At 37.5% G+C, this 14108-nt stretch overlaps 1 long non-coding RNA gene across 1 annotated transcript; it reads left to right on the top strand.

Moving 5' to 3' along the window:
- Window positions 1-555: 555 nt before the first annotated feature.
- On the top strand, window positions 556-13881 carry LOC124169443. The gene is made up of 3 exons (XR_006867130.1): window positions 556-1078; window positions 12077-12182; window positions 12274-13881. It is a non-coding gene; the product is annotated as an uncharacterized LOC124169443 (long non-coding RNA).
- Window positions 13882-14108: the final 227 nt, after the last annotated feature.

Here is a 14108-nt window from a genome sequence, read left to right on the forward strand (position 1 = left end):
AAAATGGGAGAGCTTTGTATGAAATAAAACAATTTAAAGGTTGCTACAATAAAGCAGTGCAAAAAGGGAATTATGCTAAAGAAGAAAATTGAAAAAAGTAACAACTTCTTGCTCCGGATGTCTTAAGGAACCATTTTGTCATAATTTGTTTTAACACCACATACAGAAATAAAAACACTTTAGATGAATTTTAAAATATTTGCTTAAAGCGTTTCTGAAATAGACTTTCACATAATATAGAGTAAGTTTATTTTAGTCACAATAATCAGCACTGTTCCTCAAAATTGACGTTACGAGTTAACTCATGAAACATATTGCATTTTGCCGACTGATGAGAGATATACTAATCATCTGTCGAAAATTTAATCATATGATGTTATGACTTAGAACTGAATTAATTCGTAAAACTAGCATATAATGTATATGATACCGAAGTACTGCCGCACATCCTTTCGCGAGGAAAGAATTCCTAAATTCCAAATTCCCGGAATTTGTTTTTGAGTTTTTGCGGTTAGCGCTGCTCTGTCAAGAAAAAAGCATCGTAATCGCTGCGTGCGTCGTGGTGCGTCGCGTGCTCGCATCCATGGAGAATACATTATATGTAATGTGTTAATCATGCTCGCATCCAAGAACCCTCTCGCATCATAGATCTTTTATACCATTTTATACAGATCTATGGCCTATATAAAAGATCTATGGCTCGCATGCGGTCGCATGATGAGACGCGGTAACTGGGACTGGGATAAAGGTGAGTCACGCAGATTAGAAGCTGGCCGGGGCAACGTGTTTACATGTGGTCGCACGAGTGGCACGAGTATAAGTACATCAATGGAGTCCTCTTGGCATCGTGTATGGGCATTGATAATGCTGTGGGGTTCGAAAAAGTTATCGTGAGCACTTGAGAAAATGAGTTCTGGTCGCCATCTCCGCTGAATTTTATGTTGCTGTCTTCGACGTACTTAGGCCTATCAGTTAGCCTGCATCGCCTTGGTGTGATGATTCATGTAACATCAGGGCTCCTGAGGCTGCTGGATTCAAGACAAGATCGCGTAACATCACCAGGGATCCGGATCCGAAGGTATGTTCGTATATTATTAATGGTTTATCTATCCATAAATAGCGCAAGTATCTGGTATGTGGGAGTCCAAATGCATGCTGCATGCTGGTGATTGATCACCCCCTGCCAAACACTCTAGAGGTGGCTCGCAGGGTATTATGTAGATGTATTTGGACTTAGGACCCATGTTTGGACAGAGCGATCTCGGTAATCGGACCCATATGCAGCCGTGGAATAGCCGGATTATCGAAAACATCAGAATATTGGCTACGCGTAGGAATCAATCACCATACACAGAGAACATTTTAAGATATAATTTTGGTGTTAAATATGTATATTGAGAGACGCCAACTCTCCATCCATCTTTGGGTGAGAATCAGGTAGATAACGGAATTACTGATAACGATAATGATCGATACAGGTTGAACGAATCTTGAACACCACTGTGACTCTGCAGTAAAGTTGCATCTCAGTCGCATCCATAACGGCGAAGTTATAGGGGAATAGGTATGTCATTATTTGCATACAGAGCTTTATTCTCTCAGAAAACACCGGCCATATTTTTACAAGATAACTATTATTATAGCTAATATTTTGTCTGTATTCGTTAAAATTACTCAACCCAGGAATTTAATTGGGGGGGGTCCAAAACCAGGGGGACAATTTTTGAAAAACAGGGTACTAAACTAATTTTAACACTTTTCATAATCGAAAAAACTTCATTTGTTTAAGAAATATTTTGTAAATTCATGATTTTTCAATATTTTGTTTTCTTTTATGAAGGAAAATAATTGTGTTTTTATATTTCGGGGGAGGGGGGTTCCGGACCCTCTGGACCCCTCCTTGGCTATACCACTGCTTGTAGTCTTCTAATTGTAGGAATAGCACCAGCTTTTACGATTATTTCCTCCGCCCAGTTAAGACACACATTGAAAGCAGTCATGGTGTCATCGTGTTGTGTGAATCATGATAAAATCGGCTGTGTGTTTGATTCTAGCTCATCCTAGACATTATCGTCTTCTGCATTGCTGATTATGTCACTATCTGTCATGAATTTTAAGTTTTCCTCATCACTTCCGATTGGCCAATCATTTGTATCATCAGCTGTTGGACACTGCGATTTCTTTCTGCAGAGTTCTACTCTAGGTTCTTCAAGATCAGCGTTGCAGAATGCATCACCACCGTCATTTTTGAAGTGCTCATGAAACCATTTAGTAAACACTTCCTTAGTTACCATTCGTTGGCTTTGATTTTTGTAAGTGGCATTTTACATGCTCTTGGGTGCCTAGCTTAACCAAACACAAAAAAATCAAGTATGTGGGTACCACTAGACTTTGCTCATGGCATGAGGGTAATTCAGTCTTTGGAAATTTTGGGGCCAGGTGCACACTCTTCATCTCGATGAACAAATTTTTTATGAGGCTGGAGACTCCAAAATAAACCTCTCTCATCCGCGTTGTAAACTTGATCTGGTCCAAGTCCTAGTATGTACTTCAATTTTTTCTTGAAATTTTTTAATGAATGTGTCAACAACTTATGCACCACAAGATGCTGTCTCTCCTGCTATAGTTAGAAAACAGACCCCTTCACGCTTTTTGAATTTATCCAGCCATCCATCACTTGATCTAAAACAGTCTTTATTAACAATTTCGCTGTAAAAATATCTAGCATTTTCTTTGCTGATTTCACCTGAAATAAGTGTCTGTTATGTTCTTGCAAAAATCATGTGTAAAGAGCAGCTTCTGCTTAAGGGTACTCACCAGATTTTAGAGTTTGTCCGTTACTGATATGTAGCACTGTCGGTACCTCTCACAAAACTCTCAATTTTGTCTCGGTTTTCTTGATATTTTATGTTGTAGCATGTCCAACACCATAGTATTTTGCCAAATCAGTTTTTTGCTTTTATTTTGATGAGTTTCTTGATGAATTCCACTCATAGCACTCAAAATTAATGTTTCATGCTTAACCCGGTAACGCCTGAATTAAAAAGTTTCTGCGATTTTTGTGGTAATCATATGTTTAAATACGAATGAAATTCTGAGTCATTCAGTCCAAATTTTATTCTTTTATCTCTAATAGTTACCGAGATACAGCCTGGTACCATATGGTACCGCTAGGCGTTTAAGGGGTCAAAAAATCGAAATTTGAAAAAGTTTTTGGAAATCACATTTTTAAGCCAAAAACGTTAAATATTTATTATTTTCTGGAAAATACATTCATTTTTATCCAAAATCACGCTCAAATATCGATAATATTCAATTAATTATTAAATATTATTGTGTATAAAATAGAAGTTATGTATAATTGACGTAGAAATCAAGAATAACATGATTTTAGTGTTTCACTCAGTCGTTGCCGCACATGTAAATGAACAAAGCAGTCACTGCATTGCATTTCAAGCATTCTGTTCTTATTCTACTGGTTCAGTTTTCAGTAGCACACCGTCCCCGCTTGGGCTTGGAGTTTATTTGTTGGTTGTGCCCGTCGAACCTATCAGGGGCATTGGAAAGAAGATAGGCCGCTGTCAGTTGAATGCAATCTTTGAAACATGAATCAATTACAAATCTATTTCTTTAGCCAAGTTCCCCATTCCAGTCGCCGCACTTCTGGTAAATTGAGTACGTCCTTGATATTTTAGGGGATCCTTGTATCCAGCTGTGATTATACTACTGGCCATCGGAACTCAAGCTGAGTTATGTTTTTTCACGATTTCCGCATCAGCATCCATGCGTTGGGCGTCATTTAAACTAGAATCCAAGTAAAAATGGGCCACGAACATTTTGTCGACCCCCACACTATCTTTCCCAATACCTTTTTTGTAGGCTTTCACATTCCTGAGTTTTACGAAGTAGCTATCTGAGCTATTGATGCATCACACTTTCTAGCCAAACCTAATTAGCCTCCCCCGCATGAATTGCTAACAGCCATGTCTTCCAAAAGAGAACATTATCGACTCATTGAAACTTAAGGACTGCTTTTCTCTGAAATTACCGCCGAATCTTTCTTTTGCCATGCCCATAAAAGGGCGCATTTTCCATATCTTATATGATTTATCCATAGCGGTGTAATCACCGCAATGAATAAACCTACGAAGTTGTAGAAACCTGTTGCGTCTCATTGTGTAATAAACAAGATTATTTATGGCGTTTAGTTCTGCCTCACAATAGTGCCTTTTACTGGGAGTCGTTTTATGCCAACTTATAAAAAGAATTGCAACAAATATTTTCAGTACCTCATGTGTTATATTTGGGTCATAACAGTTGCAGAATTGTACATACCTATTCGACTCTAACACTCAGTGAGTATGGATATTTTCGTCAAAGAACAGTTCAAATATTCTAGTTGGGGATGCTTCATAAAACAGTGAGTTGGTAATCAGGATTACGAGATCTCCTTTCGTGCTTTACGATCTGTTCATCATAAAAAACGCGTCCTTCCTCCCTATTTTTATACCTTTTGGGTGCTTTACGGCTCTGTCCAGTTTAACAACACTTTTGAAAATTCTCAGACATTTCTTGAGATAAACTCAGCTGACTGTCCACCTTTTCGAACAACAACTTCAAATTCGAGCAAAATTGGTGTCCACTCGTTATTCCATTTTCCTCAGTCAGAAGGAAGGTATTCATCCTCTCTTTGCAGCAGCACATGCTATATTATAAACAGTATGTGTAAGTTATTTCGGTTTTACTAGCACATGAAAGTGTGAAAAGTATCGGAGTGTGATTGAGATACGTTAGACAAAAATTAGGATTACGCTGCTATTGTCGAAGTGATGCCTGTCGCGTGGTCGTCTCTCGCCGCCAGCCGTCATCGAATTTTCCCTTAGCAAGCCCCCTTATTCCCCATCATACCCCCTTCCTATTTGAGTACACGGATACTCTTCCTATTCATGTATTTCTAAATAGGATTCAGGTATGCAATTATACCTCCCACTCCTTGAGCCCTCGTGAGGGTACGATATTCTGAAAAAATGCGGACAATTTAGGCCTTATGTACTTGGATGATGTCCTTATAACAAAAAAATTAATTTATGTACACATTTAATATGCGTTATAACATTTAAATAACGCAAAATTTATAATATAAATGATAAAAAATAAATAATTGTAAAATAAATAACTGTTAGAAAACGAAAACAACAGAAATATTCGTATTTACGCTTTCCGCCAAAACATGGTAGTGCAAGCGCCTAGCGGTACCATATGGTACCACCAAAATGTTTTGCATCATAACATCCCAAATATTAGGCTCACATACAAAAACCATGCTTAATATGAAATGTACATATTATAACAATCATAATTACATAAAAACATCTTCGTATTATGAGTACATAAGTCGCAAGTAAAGAAAATCGAAATGCTTGCACTAAAAATTCCGTTTTTTTCGCATAGCTGAAAATTTTCAATTTTCAAACGGCTCTAAATACGTTAATTTCAGCTTTAAAAAGGCAAACTTTTCGGGAAAATGTAAATAAAAACATTCTTATTATGTTTAAGCTCTAAAAAACCCAAATACATTACAATAAAAGACAAAAAAGTTACGTTTAGCATTGCGCTACCGGCTGGTACCATATGGTACCGCTAGGCGTTAACGGGTTAAGTATATTTTACAAGGCGTGACATTTGAGATCACAAATGAAAATTAAGAAGTTATTGCAGTTTCTCAAATTAAAACATTGTTAGTTCACTATTCTCACTCAGTGAAAGACAAAAGGGCAGACGACTCATTGTCACTGCATGGTGGTTCAAGCAACTCTGGCATAATAAAATCGTGTCACTTGGTATCATCACTCTTGATAACAGGTTGACTCATGGGGTGATGAGCCTAAATCTGAGTTGATTGTGCAATGTTGCAGGGTGTAACAGCAAAATTACATTCACCGCGTGCCCGCCCAATTTTATTTTTTCAGATAACTAGTTTTCTTTTTCAGTGGGATTTAATGGGTCATGTAGCCAAAACATTCTGCAAATTATGACCTGACAAACACCTGCATACATAATGACGAAGAAAATACTATCTATTGAAAATAGTTTAAAAGCAACATAATTATGTTAGCTGAAGGAAGGTCTTCTGCCCTGCACACCAGATTAGTGTACGTGTCACATTACCTTCTCTCCAGATTACTGAGATTGTGCTGTAATAATAACAGAGAGAAAAAAAGGTAATTACTGAGTACGGGATCATTAAAAACTAGAATGGTAGCCATTGACTCCTTTTCAGCATCAACTTTTCTAATTAATATATTGCTGTGTGCTTCCAATTGGGTAGTAATATTTGTCTTTTCAAACATTTGGGGTTCATGTTTAGGCCGGAAGTTGTTCACAATGTGTATAATTCCTTTTGTGTAGTTGTTTTTTTGATCAAAAGTTAGTTTGCATTTTAAGTTAATGATATTCATTTGTGGTCATTTTGAGCAGCAAGGCCACGTGTAGCTGGCAGTTAACTCCTCAAATCATAAGCCAGCATATTGTTATCAATCTATTCACTGTCTGCAGGTGAGTTTTCCTGAGAGTTCGGACACTCGCATAAGGCTTCACTAATTGGTTAGGGGTAGTACCGAGAGAAGAGAGAGGAGGAGTGAACTCAAAGTTGCCAAATGTTCGTACCCCCCTTAGTTTGTCACTGAAAACATGGGAGTCATGGCCGTCCACAGGTACTTTGACCACTGTACCGAGACAATATACCTACTCATTCAGTAGGTATTGAGGATAATCCTTTCACAGAAGCAGTGGCATAGGAAGGGGTAGGGTCCAGGGGTCCGAACCCCCCTCCCCTGAAATGTAAAAGCACACTAACTTTGCATCACAAAAGAAAACCAAATATTGAAAAAACATAAGTTTACAAAAAATTTCTCTGATAAGTGAAGTTTTTTCGATTATGAAAGGTGTTAAAATAAGTTGAAAACCTCCTCTAAGCACCCTGTTTTTCATAAAATTTGGACCCCCCCCCCCCCCTGAAAAAAATTCGTGGCTACGCCACTCCACAGAAGCCCATGACATTGTCTTCTACCACACTGATTGAGGCACTGTTGGTGAAAGGCATTCTTAATGACAAGGAGACCGCATCATGTTTTGCTACACTGCTTCATGAGCAGATTTACGATGTTAACTTGACGGAGGTCTGAGAGCGATTGACTGAGGCAGCGTCTGGTGTTTTATACACAGCAATACCCGAGAACCACCACCAACATAGATAAATATATGCTTCTTTCTCAAAAAATGTAAACTAAGAATTGAATTCTTTGTCTTTTGAGCAGCATTAAAATATTTAAACAATATTCTACCATAAATATTAACTAATATTTCGATTTCAATATAAAAATCAACGTATGGAAATTGTTAATGCATGATCTATAGATCTTAGTTCAAAATTTGAAAATTCTCAGAATAAAATGACGAATTCAATTCGAAGTCTGCAATTTAAGTGCAAGGAACAATCATCCATGTACCTAATTCATATAAACTAAGCATGAGTTGACAGCGAACCAATGCTGGAAATTACTACAAAAGAAAATTCCTGAGGTTCAGTGAATATAAATAAAGCAATCCAGGAGCTCAAATTATCTGAGACATCGCTTGTATGTAAGTGCCTTTAACAATTTGGATCTTCTCTGCAAATGTGGACTCGGAAAGATTTTTTTTCCTGCTATAGCATTGTGTTAAAAGAGAAGAGAACAAATCTAAAGGAAGACCACTTGATCACAATAGCAATATTTCATTTGAAATCACAGACATTCAAAAGAAATTTCTCTTCTATGTAAGCTGGATATGTTGATACGCGAAAGATAAAATATGTAAAATAGGTGAATTCAGTCAATATTCCATGCTTATAATAATAATATCTTTATTGTTCTGTAGGTCATACATGCGACATAGAACATTGTCAGGGAGGACATCAAAACATACATGTTGTCATAAACTGTCAGACAAAAATTCATTTACATTGTAATAACCCTTAGGCTGTAGAAATTTTTTAAATTCTGTCTTAAAAACATTAATATTTGAAATATGTTTTATACTCATAGGCAATTTGTTAAAAATAAGCAAGGCAGAGTGATGTGGACCTCTTTTGGCACATAATTGTTGTAAGATATGTATATTTTCACTCCCACGGGTCAGATAGGCATGAACCGAGGAGTTTGGTAAAAATAAGGTAGGGTTCTTTTTTACAAATAATGCACAGTAAAAAATGTACATACTTGGTAGTGTCATTATATTATATTTTAGAAATAATGGCTTTCCAGGAGACCTGATGGACACATTTGCCATAACTTTCAAAGCTCTTTTTTATAGCTTAAATTATCCCCCGTCAATAAAATCCTAAATTTAGAGCAATGGGCGAGCCACTGAAATCATGGCTCTCGATCAACATCAATTATTTTGACATTAAAATAACACCGATTTCAGTGCAAAATAACATCGCCTTTGTAAAAATATAACATGACTTTTGGCTATAAAATAACCCCACCTTTTTAATGTCCCTACCCATGACAACCATTTTCAGGGCGGCTATGTACATTTGGCAACGTTAAGTTCGCTATTGCTCTCTCTCTCTCTCTTGCTACTACCCCTTCCCCATTAGCAAAGCCTTCCAAGTGTGTCTGGGCTCTCACAAAAGCTCACTCACAAGTATGAAGTGAATTGATTACATAGGGTCATAGAAAAAAGATGAAAATTGTGGTTGAGTGTTTCTACATTTGAGCTGTGAGATGGGCATTTTGCTCTGGTTCTGGCTGGGCAGCACAAGGTAGTGCTGACTTGGCTTTGTTTATGCTTCTACCGCTACTGCTTAATGTGACACTATTAAGTGCTGTATTTTTCCACAAATTGCCTTTATATGACTGCTTTGCCGTTGATGCAGGTTCAGACTTCACACAGTTATGGATCAGAAGTTCCTTAACCCTCTCCTTCCTAAACCGCGCAAAACCGGCCGTAAACATTTCTCCGTAATGTACGAAGTTTAAATACCCATTTGCCCTGCTGGTAGACCTATTTTTCTCCGCGATGAGGAACTGACGCAGGTTACTTCAATTAACTTACAATAACTTGAAAGGTATTTAAGTGTTTTATTTTAAAATTTGTGTACATTTTAAGAATATATTGATTTATTGAAAGAAGTTTGCCTTACCTTATATTGAATTTAATTCCCTCCTTCAACTCCCTTTTCTTGGTGATAACATCCTAATTTGGAAAGGGGTAAATCGTATCTGATGCATTTCCATGACGTTTCTATGCTCCGACCAGTAGGAGTTTTTCTTTTTTTCGAGCTGCAATAGGCACACGCTTTTTTTCTCCCCACGATCTTGACTGGAGAGTGTTGCTGTCTCTGTGAAAATGTGCCCATCGGAAGGATTCTTTTACATCCTACTACTTTACGGGAGGAGAATTTCCCTATCATCTGCCTGTAAAGTGCTAAACGAAAATTCTTCTGTGGTACTCCATGCCTAGTATTTGAGGGTGTATTGGTTTCTTTGTACAGAATAAAACTGTTCACTACAGCTGTGTTTACGACGAAGGCAAATAAATATTTCCACCACTTTTTTGTTTTCTTACATAGACTTTGTTATTGGGATCGCAATTGGTTTGAAGGGTACAAACATCACGATTATCATGCCAAACCGTTGCTGTAACTTTTCTGCTCTGTATATGTTTACTCTCTACTCTCAGGAGTCTAAGTTTTGTTTGGATATTTTAATTCCACAGGCCATTCTTTACAAGATGATCTTGTAGTAGCGCATGCACATGTGTTATTCGTAAGTAGTAATTTCATGAGCGTCACACTTGAAAAAAAGCTATCAAAGTACACATGATGATTTATCCCTAAATAGTTTTTCATTAAATTCATTACAATTTGCATCCCAAAAAACATTTCACGATTTCTTATATCTTTTTTTCCTAGGTACATATTTCCCTGCAGAACGTAGCCATGGGAGTTTGCTGAAACCCAAACTTTAAATCCCCACTTCGTTGGCTTTCCTTGGATTTATTGTTTTATGCAATGACGTCCTTTAAAAGCAACCATCGCCTCGTCAACACTTAATTCCCTACCTGGTTTATACTTTTGATGAAAAGTTTCCATTACATCAAGAACCGGCCTAATTTTATGCAATACGTCAAAACCCTCCTCTCCCTGTTTTTTTTCCTGTGTTATATCATTAATATGGAAATATTTTGAAATTTTTGTGTATCTTCCAAAGGTCATACAATCACGAACAATTGAGCAGTCAATATCTTGGCTATGTCAGTAATCCCTACTTTCAGGCAAATGGAATATGTATACAAGCACTCCAATGTATGCCACCATTTCATCACACATAACATCTTCCCAGTCTTTGTCAGCCTTTCCTGAGGAATGTTGAAGATGTTCTGCATATTTGTTTGTGTTCTTGACAATGTTGTAAAAAAATCTTCGCCGCCTAGTATATAGGAAGGAAAATTCATTGTCACCTATCGCCAAATTATGAATAGGCCCTCTCTCTTCTTTGAACTCCGACGGTTCTTCGAAAATCAGGGTGTCCCTCCTAGAGTCATGCACCTGATCATCACCTTTTAAATCACTCGTGCTTGGGGTAACGTCATCCTCCTGTTCTACTTCACTTGATTTGTCACTATCACTGTATCCATCTTCTCCATTCAAACAACTAGAACTATCTGAGTCACTCAAAAATTCACTTCTGGTCCCTTATTCTGCCTTAGCATCCTCACTTAAAGAAGCCATGGTCAGGACTGAGGGGTTTCTTTTCATTTGAGCTGAGCTTCGCCTCCTTGCCATATGAGATAGGAAAAGTGTGAGGGTGTGTGTGACCACCCACAAACAGAACTGAGGGGTATTAATTTTATTTTCATTTGAGCTGAGCTTCGCCTCCTAGCCATGTGAGACAGGAAAAGATTGTACGTGAGATTGTGTGTGACCACACACAAAGAAATATCACCATTAGATATGACAGTCACTCTAAATAACACAGGGCTGGCCTAGGGTTTTCATATCACATCATATCAAAACTGCCCCTCCTAAAAATACCTTCGTAATGGCTTAAGAATCTTCTCTCATTACTTCCCAGTTAATATACCACGCTGGAACAAAGCACCTTATTGTCTCAGGATTTTGGCTTATGGTGACGACGTTCTGCTTCTTCTTAATGAAACGGGAGATAAGAAGGCGGATTCGGCTGTTTTATGAAGGAGTGAGTTAAATGGCAGCGGCCGGGTTAGGACGGAGCGGCGAATGTGGCATTTAAACTTCAATAGGGAGGGAATTAAAGTCTTACAGATAAGGCCTCTAAGTTACTGGGACTACACGCTGGAATTATATTGGTGTACTGTTTTGTTATGCACATCGTTGCTGTTGAAAATTTATCATTGAATACGTTTATGGTACCCTCCTAAATTCACACAAGGCTACACAGATGTTGCCAAAATATTTTTATTAGGATGTGCTTTGTAGAAAGTAAGAATCAACTGATGCTTCTGAATTTAAGAGTCATATATTAGTATGTAGATTTAAAAAAATGTTTTTGAGAGGAAAAATCTTCTCTTTTTGTCCAGAAATGTCCAGTAGTGTCAACAGCTCATCATTCAGGCTAATTGAGGATAAAACTTTTCAAGCATCTTATCTTTACTTTGGATATTGTGCAGTGTGAAGAGGCATGGAAGGTTATTGACCCCTTTATTTTATTTATTTCTTAAAAGGAAATATGGGGCTTCATCATTTGGTGTTTTTATTACATATGTTGTGAATGGTATTGTTTGAATGGGAACTATCTGGCCACATTTAATAAATGTAGGCTAATAATATCTATTGAACAGGTGATACCAAGGTTTCGTATGAAGTTGTGTAATAAAAAACCTCACCTTTTTGTGTGCCAACTGTCTAATTTTGCCATATCCATATAAGTAGTTACACCTGGTTTTCCCCAAATTGCACATCATCCTCTTGTTCCATCCCAAATATATTTGCATTTCATGCTATAGTTAACTCTTTTGCACTCAGATTTCACCTTTTTCGTTTCTCTTACAGGGTCAGCTCCTGAAATTTGGCATACCTTAACACCATGTTTGGTGTCAATTGACTATCTACTTGCGTGGTTCCTTTAACCTGTTGGTGTATCTTGTCATAAGATGACGTAAGTAACTATCATCCTGTATCTATCTTTCCTATTATATCCATTTTATTTGAACTTGTTACTCACGACTGCATTTTATCATTTACTGTAGCTTACATCTGATCCGAGCAGCATGGCTTTCTCCCAGCCAGCTCCTGTGCTACGAACCTCTGTCCTGCAGCAGCATATCACTCCTGCATTCGGAGCCACTTCACAATTGTATGTTTGCCATATTGACTTAGCGAAAGCCTTCGACTCTATCAATCACACCCATCTTATTCACAAACTCGCATCGATATAATATCCACGATTCTTTCTTATCAATACTTTCAAATTCCCTTACCGACCGCACTCAGCGTGTTGTTCTTGGAGCATCTTCCCCAAGCATCCTCATCCTGTCAGGTGTCTCCCAAGACAGTGTTCTCGGACTTCCTCTCTTTTCCCTCTTCATTGATAATATTACCAGCTGTGCACTTTGCGACGCATGTGGAATTCTCCTCTTTGCAGATGACTGCAACATTTTCAAAAGAGTTGAGAATACCTCTGTCTCTCAGTCATTGCATTCTTCCCTTCATTCCCTCGAGGCCTGGTGCCTTCAGTGCCTTGATACAAGCAAATCCAAATACATACCTTTTTCTTTAAAATGCACTGTCACTCCTAATAAAAACAGTATTTTTAATGAAATTGTACTAATAGATTCCATCATAAATGACCGTGGTGTTACTTTCGACCCCGAACTCACTTTTGTTCCACACCTCAACAAAATAAAATCAAAGGCCATGTCAGCTGTGAGAGTTCTGTATAGACTCACTACTGTTACTAACCCTATTGCTGTGAAAGCTATTTTCATTGGATGCGTTTTCCCAATCCTCGAATACTGCTCCATTATCTACTCCACTGCAATTCTCTCAAATGCCAATTCTTGAATCCCCTGTTAATTTCTTCATTTTAGTAGCCCAATACCACCACAAATCTTTTTGTTAATAACCTCAGTAGCTCTTCCCGCTCTGAAATAATTTGTGTCCTTTCAATGGCCCCACTATCCATCCGTAGGAATATTTATCATCTTTCTTTCATTTTCACTGCCTTGCATTGCAAGTACTCATCCTTTGAACCACTCCCATTTTTTTCACTTCACATTCCTACCTGCACCTTCTGTAACAACCATTTACTATACCTACCTAAATTCTGTCTTTCTCTCTCTCAGAGATCAGGTTTTTTACAGACTTCCTACCTTGTTCAACACCATTTTGTCTACCTACCCTTCCATAGATCTCGGACCACCCTTCAGAACATTCAAGAGGCAGCTTAAAAATAGCTTCTCCTGAATTGTATTTTTCTCTATATATAGTTTATATTTATTAAAGCCTCAGATTATAGGTTTTTTTATTTAATGTTTAGGCCAAATCGGCTGTTTTGTTTGGTTAAATAAATAAAACTTGCTTATAATTTAAAAAGTTTGTCATATTGCTAAATTGTTATATATTTTTTGATCCATTGCATCCATACAGTCCTATTTTGTGTAATTTTGTTTCTGCAGTTGGTAATTTTGAGATGTCTGTGATATTTTAATTTGTTGCTTTTCAATTCATTCTTGCTAGTTGGTATATTCTGCTAACTCTGGTTGGTCCATATTTGTTGTTGTGAGAGAATACTATTATATTGTATATATATGTACTTCTTTTACGTGAAGAGATTAAAATCAATCCGGAGAAAGTGATACTGGGGTCTTGTTCTTTTTTTATTCTTAAGAGTTACCCATTGCCCTAGCATGCTCATGGGATGCAGTTTCCATTAGGTTTACAATTCCATCCAGAATACAATGCAGGTGAGCATGAGCATACTATGAATATGTACCTTGACGTCACTGATGTAGGTTCTGTGTGAGTTGGCAGGATAGCAAGGAGCACAAGATTATATCTCAGAGGAACCCCGAGTTTACTTGAA

The sequence above is a fragment of the Ischnura elegans genome, chromosome 12, assembly GCF_921293095.1.
Source record: "Ischnura elegans chromosome 12, ioIscEleg1.1, whole genome shotgun sequence".
Classification (NCBI taxonomy): Eukaryota; Metazoa; Arthropoda; class Insecta; order Odonata; family Coenagrionidae; genus Ischnura; species Ischnura elegans.